At 39.0% G+C, this 12,105-nt stretch overlaps 1 protein-coding gene across 6 annotated transcripts in view; it reads left to right on the top strand.

The window, feature by feature from the left end:
* The window catches only part of slc67a1 (solute carrier family 67 member 1), a 27,022-nt gene extending 16,237 nt beyond the window's left edge, over positions 1 to 10,785 (top strand). The window contains exons 12-14 of one of the 6 annotated variants that reach the window (XR_002277018.1): positions 4,701 to 4,841; positions 7,749 to 7,851; positions 8,212 to 10,766. The gene's annotated coding sequence lies outside the window, so the exon portion shown is untranslated. Of the gene's footprint in view, positions 1 to 4,700; positions 4,842 to 7,748 lie in introns of all 6 variants that reach the window. The other 5 variants (XR_002277019.1, XR_002277020.1, XR_002277017.1 and 2 more) reach the window with 5 other exon arrangements.
* The last annotated feature ends 1,320 nt before the right edge of the window (positions 10,786 to 12,105 follow it).

The following is a 12,105-nucleotide window of genomic DNA, read 5'->3' as shown; positions in this document are numbered from 1 at the left end:
TTTTTACTGGTATGTGTGGATCCGTTTTCTAAATGGGTTGAGGCCTCTCCCACAAAATCAGAAACTGGTAAAGAGGTAATTAAATGGCTCACAAGAGAATTAATCCCTCGGTTTGGTATACCAGAAATAATAATATAATTCCAGTTACAGTGGTTGAAGCTGCAGTCTCTGACATTGAATTAGGTTCTGGTCATCCCCTTAAGGGACACCGGATAAAGCGGGATACCTTGTTTGATCCAGCTAGATTCTCACCCATGTATATTGATGCAATTGGTGTTCCCCGCGGCGTCCCAAATGAGTACAAGCTAGTAGATCAAGTGGCAGCAGGCTTTGAGTCTGCTCTCTTCTGGTGGGTGACCATAAACAAAAATGTAGATCGTATAACTATGTTCATTTCAATGTTCAGCGTCTCACTAGTTTCACTAGAGATTTGGCTTTTGGCTTTCAGGAACAATTGGCAGCTACATCTATCATGTCATATCAGAACAGATTGGCTTTAGACTTTGTTTTGGCCGAATTTATTATTAGTTCTATTTTCAAAATTAAGGTATTGCTAATAAAATTGAAATGTTAAATATAAAAATAAAGACCTTATGTGAAATATTATTTTCATGACACAGTAGAGATTTTAGATTCAGTAAATATAAACCTAAGAAAGTTGCCCCCAATAAAGCAGCACTTCACTTGCAGTAAGAGTACAGTTTCCACAGTTCAACCTAACAGGCAGAAGGACCATGACCATTTGATGAGTATCTTCTCTAAGGACCATGTTTTTTTCTGCACAGCTTTCAAATGTCAATTTAATTGAAATATTTTAAAAGTCAAAGCAAGCATATTGGAAGTATATACTTAGTAACTCTTAGCTGGCAGAGTGTGACAGCATGTTTAGGCTACCTGCACCTTTTAATGTGATCAGGGACAATCCCATCATCTGAGCCTGATCCCACACCTACAGTCGCTGGTTACTTGCTTTAGTTTGGCGTCTTCTTCTAAAACACACGTTTGAAGTACTGTTGTCTGTGTCAGTGCAGCTCCGCTGACATTTTACACTGAGCTTGTAAAACTTGAAGCACCTGCTTTTGAATGTTCTACCTCTGTTTCTCCATCTGACTCAGAGACTCAAAGGAGCTGTAGATGGATCTGAAGGGTGTCACTGTATCTGTGGACCCAGGGGGCAGCCCTGGCCACTGGAGGGGGTGCCTTGTTACACTTGTCCCTTTGAGTCACGGGGAGCAGGGACAATGCTGCTGTTAACACTCCTGACGGGGACCTTTGGGTCCTCTGAAAGTTTAATGTGACTCTGTGAGTGACCTGCGCTCACTGAGGTCAGAGATGAGCTCAGCTCGGTGATGGTCCAAGGTTGCCTTGTGTCGGCACAGTGGAAACTAAATGCCAGCGGGGGGCTGCGGGCATTGGGTCCCTGGCTTGTTTTGTCCCCTTGGCATGGATAATGAGGCATCTGTCTTCACCTGCCACATGGAGAGACGAGGCTCACTGTCTCACTCAAAAAGAGCACAGGTTACCTATCTGATTTATCCAAGCCTGAACAGGGACATGATCTGATGCAGCCTTCAGTCTACATGTTTAACACCATAGCTTTTGTCTTTCTTTCTGTGCCTTACCACAAAAAGCTCCTCATCACAAAAACTTTGCTTAATGTCTTGTCAGCTGCATCAAGATAATCACAATCCAAACCAATCAAACATGAGTCAGTGTTAATTACTCTCCTTTAAGAAGAACACAACTGTATTGAGCATATTAATAAGCACTACTTAATGACAGCACTTTTTTATCACCCACATATTAAAACACGGGCTGATTCTTGCTCACTAATCATACAAACCTGATGTATATGTGACAGCAGCTCAACATGGCTGCACAGCTTCACCGACCCCTCATCATGCTCTTCAGCGGACCTCATGGAGCTCGTGGAGTTGGCCACAGGAATGAAAGGTGATCTTAGGTGGGCTTTGTCTCGGTGTAATCAGACAGCAACATCATCAATCATGAGAGGGGGAATTACAGCGGGTCACAATGGGAGATAAGATAATGAGTGGGGCCACGGCGAAGCGGTGAGGGGCAGCTCGAGTTCCCGTCCTGATTATATGGCAGCAATCTTACTGGCTGCAAACACGCTGGGGAGTCTACACTAGTGAATGTAGCTCGTCAAGAGGGCAGCAGCAGCCTTAATCCTTCATGAGTAACTTCAACATTTACTGTATGCATTCAGGAATAGTGCATCAGTGTAGGAGGGTCAGGGGTCTGGTTCTGGCATTTTTGTACCTTACCAAATCTGACATCCTCACCCACTTCACACAGTGATTGGCCCGGTGTGCAGAGGTGCCTCACAGGAAAGTGTGCACTTTTATCCCCAGGTGTATCTACTCCTTCAGGTACACAAAAGAATGAAAACTGCAGCACCAAACACCTCCTATAATAACTGTAGTTACACATGGAACTGTAAATCTGCAGTTATTTGGATTAGTCATTTATTTATTTTAAAGAAATATACAACATTTTTGATGGTTTCAGCTTCTCCAGTTTCAGGATTTGTCCCTTTTTCCTGTTCGTAGTTACCGCATGCTGTAGTAAAATGAATATCTTTAGGTTTTGGGCTATTGGTCAAGCACAAAAAACTATCTGAAGACACTGCAGTACCTTCAGTTCTGGGAAATTATTATGTCCTTGTTTTCACAATTTTCAGATTTTCTACAGACCAGACTAAAAAATTGATTGATTGATAATTAATATAATTACTTGTAGCCCTAGTTACATGTGTAAAACTGAAGAAAACAGACTCAAAGTCTTAAAAGATGCTTTGAGTCAAGCTTAAATAAAAGCTTAACCAAAAAACAAGCCGCTGATTAAAGAAATTTACATTCTGTCTGTAAATGGTTCTGACCGAAAAACAAACATTGTAAATAGAAAATGATCTTGAAAAATATATTTGAAACATCACCTATAGGTGATGTCAGATTGTCAGAAAACCATGATGCCCCAACAAAGCCAAGTATTGGTGGCATACACTGAGGCAGCTAGCATTAGAAATCACTAGTCACTATTTCGGCTGCTGTGATATCTTGCCCTAGACCAAAGCAAAGCAATAGCTAACTAGCTGACATCACCATCTAAAAAACAATGTCCTAAATGGTATTGATTCCAAATGTGTATTGGCTGGGTACTGATGCACTATAAAGTATCTTTTACTTTGTTATTGGTATACATATCACTGATCTGCAGGTGTGGAAAAACTTCAGGATGTTGTATCACCAGGCGCCTAACAAGCTGTCCCCTCCTCTGTGTCTGTGCTGCGATGAAGCATGCTCAGTCATGTGCCTGCAGGGTCTGACCAGGGCGCTCTGGTCTACACTCTCACTCCCTGACATGTGCCGCCGCTCGCTAATCCCCCACTAACACCGCTCTGCACCATCACACTTGACAACAGAACAATACATGGGCTCAGTGGGCACCTGGGTCTTGCTGCATCAGATAGGATCCTCCATTTTTTTTTATTTGTAGAAGGCCACATTTGTTTTCTCTACCTTTTAGTTAATACACAGAAGCTGGTGTGGAGCACAGGGGAGGTTTCTTATAATGTATATGTTGCTGCACACAAATGAATTGTTGTCTTTGGGATTAAGACAGTTGGAGATCCAAATGTTTGAAGATAATACAATTCAAAAGAGAGGATGTAGATCAAATTTTAATTATGGTTGAGCCGATTAGATAACAATATGATGCATTAGTTAAAGGCGGTAAAAGTGTGCCAAATGAGACATCTGTTTAATTAGCGGCTGTAAGCTCAGGATGTTGTTTACATGACTCATAAGAACAAGCATCTGTGTTCTGCAACTATAAATCTGACCATTATTGGTCATATTGGTCGGCTTAAGAGCTACCATGTATGACACAACCAAGATTTCATATGGGCCGGGCTGTTAATACACTGAATTAAATACCAAGTTAGATAAAGCTTGGTATCTATCTATGATCTAAAACATCTGGAGAGTTCAGTTTGTGATACCTACTATCAGAGCTGTGATGTGGGAAGACTTCTTCATCCAAAACTGAGTCCTCAGTGGAGTTTATTACACACAGTGCAGTTTTTATGATGTAGTTGGGTTAAAAGTTGTATTGCAGTTCAGATTTTAAATCAGTTTAGTGCTTGCTTGTGCCAACTACTGTATATATAATGTTAATAACTTAAAAGTTATAAACAATAACCTGCATCATTGTACTCAAAAAGTTAAGCATCAGTGCTCTTGTATTTTTAATATCTTATCTGATGTCTGTAGTGAATGTCGTGTCATATGAACATTATGAAATTTAGATGTGTATTTCTAATTTTGAGAAATATATAGTAAGCTGTGTGAACTGCTAAATGAATGAATAATACCAGGTGCACATACAGTACATACACATGTAAAGAAAAAGCAGCCCATTCTGGTAACAGTGATGTCAGTGAGTTGCAGACACACCTACACAGACCACATATTTACGTGGTACAGAATAGCCCAAAGATATAACATAACAAGGAGCTCAGTGAAGACTCATACTGACAACATACCTCTTCTGGCCAGCAGTGAAATAGTTTGAAAATTGGCTTATAGTTTAATTTACTGGGTTAAATGAGCTTAAATATGTACCTATGATATTTACTCAGGTGACTGATTTTCTCATTCTGATTATTTGGATAACAGATGGTGGGCTGGTGGTAATCCCAGCTGCCCATTGGCTTGACCCTTTGCACTTCACACAGCTCCTCCCAAACCAACATGCGACAACCCCCAAAACCTTAACAAGCCTGCTGAGCTGCACGACCAAAGAGCTGCTTTAAACTGGTGAGTAATGGCTGTGTCAGCAGTCAGGAGATGAGCTGGAAGGCGTGGGGTTGAGTGGGGAATTAGAGCCCTGTTAAAGCTAAGTGGGCTCCATTGTTAATGAATGCATTGTAAACACTGCAGCTACTGTTACTGTACGTTCCTGAGACTCACAAAGAAGTTTCTAATTAATTGATTTGTCTTTGGGAGTGGCAAAAAACATTTTCCAATAAACTTGTGGCAAAAAAAGTCATTTCTGATTTATTGAATAACGATTTTTAAGTCTAAAATGTCAAAACAATGTCCTATGCATATCACCCATTAGCAAGGCCGACACTGATGCCCTTAAATTCCTGATTTTGTCAAACATTTCACTGACAGTAATAAAAAAATAGCATCTTTATGTTAATTCTATCAAGTACATTACGAGTACAATAGAGTAGGAAATAATTTTTATTTTGTACAAAGTTATTCCAATGATGTCATTTATAAAATGTAACACTCCTTAAAGTACATCCTTCCATCTGTTAAAACAAAGCAGTAATGCAACAATGGCCATTTCATTTACCTCATTTGTTATAATCTTCTTGCTTCCTCTGCGTTTCCACAGGGGCCCTAATCTAATCTAAAGTCATCTGAACTAATCCGCAGCAGCAGTTGAGGGGAATTAGGTCTTTGACTGATAGGCATTTATCAGATGTGTGTCTAATTTGTTTGTTTGCATCTAAATCAAAAATGAAATTTAGGTGAAAACGTAAAAGTAAAGGTAAAGTGCAGGTAAAGTTAGCAGCTGAAACTAGAAGTGTTTTACTCCAAAGCTAAATCCCTGTTATTTGCTTCCCGCTGTCCTTCCAGCACGTTCAAGCCATAAAACAGGTATTAATTGAATTATCAATAAGTTAGTAAAAGAGATCATTTGTAGTTACATTTACGCAGGACAAGATTCCAAAGAATATTATATTTCTGTTATTTGACTACAACTAAAACAGTAAAGAAAAAAGTTTGACCGACCTGAGCACTGGTCTAAAAATGAGCCTGTCTTATTTGTCAGTTCTTTAACATCTGACCTGTGCACTATTAACAACAACAAACAAAAACAGTCTCAACATGCACCTTTACAGACAGTATGAACAGCCTGGGCACACTTTTAATCCAGTTCTTTGACAATAGTTGACATTCAAAAGGATAATTAGGATCTTCTTAAGTTATTTCACTGTTTAGCTGTAATGTCCACACTGTCAAACACATATTTATACATACATTGTACAGAGACTCAAGTTTATTTTTGTGCATTTCTTTGGTTATTCAATAGCTGCCCAGTACCTGAAAGCTCAGTCAAAGAATGTCAGGACATATTTATACATTAAACAAAAGGCCTTTGCTCTAGGCAGCATGAAAGTTTTTGTCTATTGTCCAGCTTGGATGCAAACAATAGCTATGAAAACAAAAAACAAAACAGTGCCACCTACGGCGACAGCAACAGTTGGCTGCTACAGTAAGTGTCTGTCGATCTCCTAAACAAACCACAGGACCCTGAGCTGCATCAAGAGGCTCAGCCAAGGTCCAATCTGACGTTTATCTCTCTGGGCTGTTCTGCTGATAGCAGCACGACATTGCTTTAGGAATCAGCTCTTTATTGTCAGAGATCTAGGTCAGGACAGATGGACAGCTGGATACATGGCCGGCCACACTCCTGCCAACAGTTTATACACAGACTGCATTGCGTAGAGTACATCTGTAAGGGCCCCAGAATGATTCTCAGAGCCTTGAGCTGGATAGGGACCCTGGACTGTACCAGGGATTATGGTTATATGTAGTCAATTAATTGCAATTTTAATGGCCACACTGAATACATCACAAAAATGGTAAAATAAATAAATAAAGATCTCAGATAAACAATAAAAGCTGTCAGCATAAAAAGGAGTAAACACATCATTTGTAATAACCAGCATTTCTATGGATGTGTCCCATTGTGATCATACCATTACAGTGGCGTGTGGAACTTTTGATTGTATCTCATGTCCTTCCTCAAAAAATCAGCTGACTTTGAGAAAGAACTTGTGAAAGAAGAGAGGCTCTTACTCAACCAGGTGATGCTTGGTCTAATCATTTTTATACCTTGTAAAAGTCTTTTTAACCTCACAATCAGTGTGGCTTTATGGACGGCAGTGATAGTGAGTTGACCTCTTTTGTCCAGGCTGAAGTATCTCAACAAGTGATTCATTGCCATGAAATTCTATATGGGTATTCATGGTCCACAGAGGATGAATCAGCATGACACTGGTGATCCTACTTCCTCATGTGCCATCATGAGGTTGACATTTTTGAGTTTGAGTGTAATGTGTCAACAGCTATTGGATTGATTATGATGAAATTTAGTTGAGTTATTCATGTTCCCCACAAGATGACTTGAATACCAAGGTTGCACATCTTAAATACTCAACCATCAGGATGCTGTAGATGCTCATTTTAATTCATAAAGTGTTGAATTTAATTGCTGCCTTTTGATGCACTTCATTGTTGGTGATTATAAAGTGAAATCATAATTCAAGGTATTGTGTCAAATACTTTGGTGCAAACTAAGTTTTGGGGTTAGCTACTAAAAATAGATTATTCTAATTAATATGCCAACCTGCAGAAACATTAAGAAACATAAGAACAGTAGTATGAAGCATGGACAGTAGATTTAGTATCATTCTAGTGCTGAGTTCTTGTGGAGACAATAAAAAGTAATTTGACTTAATGCTCAGGCTGTTTACTTAAGCAACAGGGCAGTTAGCATTTTCATGCATGACACACTTGGGCTATACACATGTTTGCCCCCAGTAACTTCAGACCTGAGCACAACTGACTTATGACATCAACAGGTTAATTGCCAAAGTTTACACCAAAACATCTGACCATTACATTTATGTTTTTCTTGTGTAGAAGTGAAAAACTGGCCTGGAATTTGTGCAGAAGGACTTGGCAGTTACCTAAAAACATTAGGATTCATCCTCTGTGGACCATGAATACAAACACCAAATCTGATGTAAGTCTTGCAAATGGTTTTTAAGATTCTTAGTCATAAACTAAAGCGCTTGACAGGATGGGTGCATGATATGAATCAACCACAATGACAGTTTTTGGTTGTTTGTGTGGACAGACATGAGGTCACTGTGACCTTTGACCATAAAAACCCAATCAGTTCATTCTTGAATCCAAGTGTCAAACCTCACTTGTGTCAAACTTGAACAAATTCCCTCAAAGCTTTGCTGAGATATTGCGTTTCTGACAATGGGCCTGATGGATGGACAGACAAGCTAAAAACTTAATGCCTCAGACCACTGTTATTGCCAGCATGGAGGCATAAATATATACTGTATGTACATTAAATTCAGTAACTCCACAGCTACTGAGTGATGTGGAAGATGAAGATCTGCTGCCAGAGCTTTGACACACCTGACCCATAGGTAAGAGGCTCAGCAACCACAGTCAGATCCTAAAGGCAGCTTTAATCACCCTGTTATATAACACGCAAGGCACATACACTCACAAACTGATGCCGGGCTGATGTGAGGATGCAGCAACACTGCTGTCATCAGCACTGGCCAGATCAATTTTAACAGTAACCCCACCCCTCCCTAGCCCTCATCTCCATGCTCCTGGAGTTTACTTTGTGATCCATAGTAACACTTTTCTCCTGTGTACGTGTGCGATTTTAAAATCTTTTTTCACAGGCCGACCAGGTTACTGAATGTTTGACCGGCGATGTAATCAGGTGTGCTGCAGCGGGGTCTCAAACATGGCAGACATATTTATGAGGAAAACTGTTTAGTTGTGTATTCATCAGACAAAAGAAACAAGGGTTTATCATAACACCTGAGAACACATGTCACATAATCTGTACTAGTACAGATAAACCATATTAAAAAAAACCACAAGAACAGGAAAACGAAGAACCATGAATAGAAAAGTTAAATGAACCAATTTGATGGAACAAAATGAAATAATGTATAAAACGGAATAAATATTTTAGTAAAAGAACAACAGTTATTTTTTGTTTCTCATCATAGACTGTCTCTGACTTGTCTCTATCAACACATGATTTATTAAAAAATGACAAATATTTGGATTTCAAAACCCCAAGGTAACAATTTATTACCTAATATAAAATCTAAGGAACCACCATTAATCTACAAATGATTTACTGATCAGCCTCAGTCCAAGGATCTATTTGTGAATGATTAGGTGACACTGAGTGGCTGTATAATGTACAAAGTGCTGGTGGTAAGAAAGCTGGGTAAAATCAGATGTAGGTTGATGAAGGTTTGTGTCATTTTATTTGTGTTGTTTTCAAATTCTCATCTGAAGTATAGTCATAGTTAATGTCATTACATAACACAGCTCCTCTAATCATTCTTTGAATCCTAATATTAGACTGCTCCCATGCTAATCTATTTGTCTTGGAATAATCTATGCCCTGCTAATGTAAGCAAGTCTTCATCTAGAACTCGATGGTGATTGATTATGTAAACTGTAGTAGTGCTGTGATGTGCCTGGCCGGCCAGCTGCAGCTGTCACCTTCTAAACATGGAGTCACAATATACAAGGCAGACCTGAGTATATGTGTGTATGTGTTTTACTTCATCTTTTATTCTTCTTTTACTCTCTTAGGGAATTATACTGTGCATGTCCAGTCACAGCTGGGTGGTGTTGCAGGACAACAAGCACGGAACTATCAACAGGAAAGATTGATGTTTGCATCTTTTGTTGGTGTGACGTACTGCAGAAAAGCTGCATCAGTAAAAAGTTTCCAGTTTTGATACTATTTTTAGTCCCATTTGTTTGTGTTTGCTAAATGTCAACTTTAAGAGATTGTACAGCCTTAGGACAGCTTTTTATATACTAGAAATAATCAAAACTGTCTGCAGGAAAATTTAAAGAAAGCAAATTTTCACAGATTTTTAACAGTAAGGTGATCGTAACCAATCACAGACTGTTAATACTGAAAGCTAAAAGTTGCTCAGCTCCAAGTGAAAAAGATGCAGCATCTTGTCAAGCACTAATATTGTAAAATGTTTAGATGCAATCATCCTCTCTATTTACTTTTTGATAACGATGACTAAGGTTAATAACTGAGGATATGTCAACCCTAACCCTTCTTGCATAGAGCATATTATTTGAGTGGATAATACACATGATTTTAATAAATAATAAAGCAATAATGCTCTCACTCATGAGGTCCTTTTGCTCATAAGATATTAAAAGGATTCACCAGCACATTATAAGTAAACTAAAGCTGCATAGTATATGAAGCGGAGGCAAGTGATATGCTAGTCAGTTAGTTGGATTTAGTCTAAATCAGAGACTGGTCAGCAAGCTGTTTCTGAGGCTTTTTAACTTTGGACAAGAAAAATATTCCTAAAGGCCTGACACCTGTTTTAATGGTGTCATGGCTTTAGAAGCTTCTGATTGGCTAATTGACATTTGAGTCAAAAGGAGGTGCGGTACCTACGTCTCAGTACCTCTTTGTTTGACATCATGGGAAAACCAAAAGACATCAGCCAAGACAACAGAAAAAAAATAGTGAACTTTCAGAAGACTGGTTTCATCCTTGGGAGCAATTTTCAAATGCCTGAAGGTACCATGGTCATCTGTTCAAACAATACTACACAAGCATAAACACCACAGGACAATGCAGCCGTCACACTGCTCAGGAAGGAGATGCGTTCTGTCTCCTAGAGATGAACGTACTTTGGTCTAAAAAGTATCCCAGAGCAACAGCAAAGGACCTTGTGAGGACACCAGAGGAAACAGGTACCAAAGTATCTGTATCCACAGTAAAATGAGTCCTCTATCGACATAACCTGAAAGGATGCTCAGTGAGGAAACAGCCACTGCTCCAAGAGCTCCATTAAAAAAGGCAGACTACAGTTTGCAGCTGCACATGGGGACAACGATCTTCCTTTTGGAGAAATGTCCTGATTGAATAAAACAAAAATTGAATTGGCTTAAGGACAACAAAGTCAAGGAATTGGAGCAGCTGTCACAAAGGCCTGACCTCAATCCAATGGAACAATTTTTGTGCAGAACTGAAAAAGCGTGTGCGAGCAAGGAGGCCTACAAACCTGACTCAGTTCCACCAGTCTGATGGAAAGTTCTAAAATTCCAGCAACTTATTGGAAGAAGCCTGTGGAAGACATCCTAAAATGTTTGACCCAAGTTAAACAATTTAAAGGCAATGTTACCAAATACTGATCAAGTGTATGTGAACTTCTTACCCGCTGGAAATGTGATGAGAGAAATAAAAGCTGAAATAAATCTTTCTCTCTACTATTATACTGATATTTCATATTGTTAAAATAAAGTAGTGATCCTAACTGACATAAGACCGGGAATGTTTATAGGATTAAATGTCAGGAGCTTAAATGTATTTGGCTAAGGTCTATGTGAACTTCTTATTTTAACTGTAATTAATTGAGCACCACTATTTCTACTGCTGAAACAAGGAAGCGCTGAGGAGGTTAAGAACAGCAGAAGAATCACATGTTTTGATCATTTGGGTATGTAGTTGACAATCAGTGACAAATCTGTCAGTGTGTTCCAGCATGAAGGCTTCTTCAGGGCATGTATGGCTAAGGTAAGCTAATTTAAAAAAAAGTATTTATTTATCTGTTTTATAATATTTGTTTTGTTTTTAAAATTACCAGCGTTTTTCTGCAGACATTTAAAATATGTACTATATCAGGTAGATTGTATTTGTTTCAAAAAAACAAAACAAAAAAAGACTCCATATCTACATGTCTCATCATGTGTAACAGGGCGAATTCATGGAAAGCCTGACCTCAGAAGATTAATTATCGGGTAAATCTTACAAAGGTCATCAGTGTGTTGGCCAAGGATGAAGAGAGTAGCCACCATATGGCTAAAAGTGCTCACAAGAAGTATGTCTTCACTGCTCTTTTAATCTTTTGAGCTAATTCTGTTTCTCCCCCAGTCTTCTGTTGACTGCGGCTGGTGCTCAGGCAGACAAAATGTGGTCCCAGTCTAATCTCCTTAACCAGTTTGTTTTTCAGTTCTTGTCGGGCCTTGTTACCGTGGACCTGGAAGTTGCTGACACTGACATTCATTTTGCTCTTCAAGCAAATTCTGCTGCTTAGAATTAAACAGAAATGAAACAGTCATCACACAGAAAACACCTGTTAATAAGTTTACACAATGTAATATACACATACAATACAGATAAAAACAACCAATTGTTCAACATAATTAAATTGTGGTTGTGTCGCTTTGTCGTTGCATG

Source organism: Monopterus albus, unplaced genomic scaffold (genome assembly GCF_001952655.1).
Source record: "Monopterus albus unplaced genomic scaffold, M_albus_1.0 scaffold348.1, whole genome shotgun sequence".
Lineage (NCBI taxonomy): Eukaryota > Metazoa > Chordata > Actinopteri > Synbranchiformes > Synbranchidae > Monopterus > Monopterus albus.
This window is presented reverse-complemented; position numbering and strand designations above follow the sequence as displayed.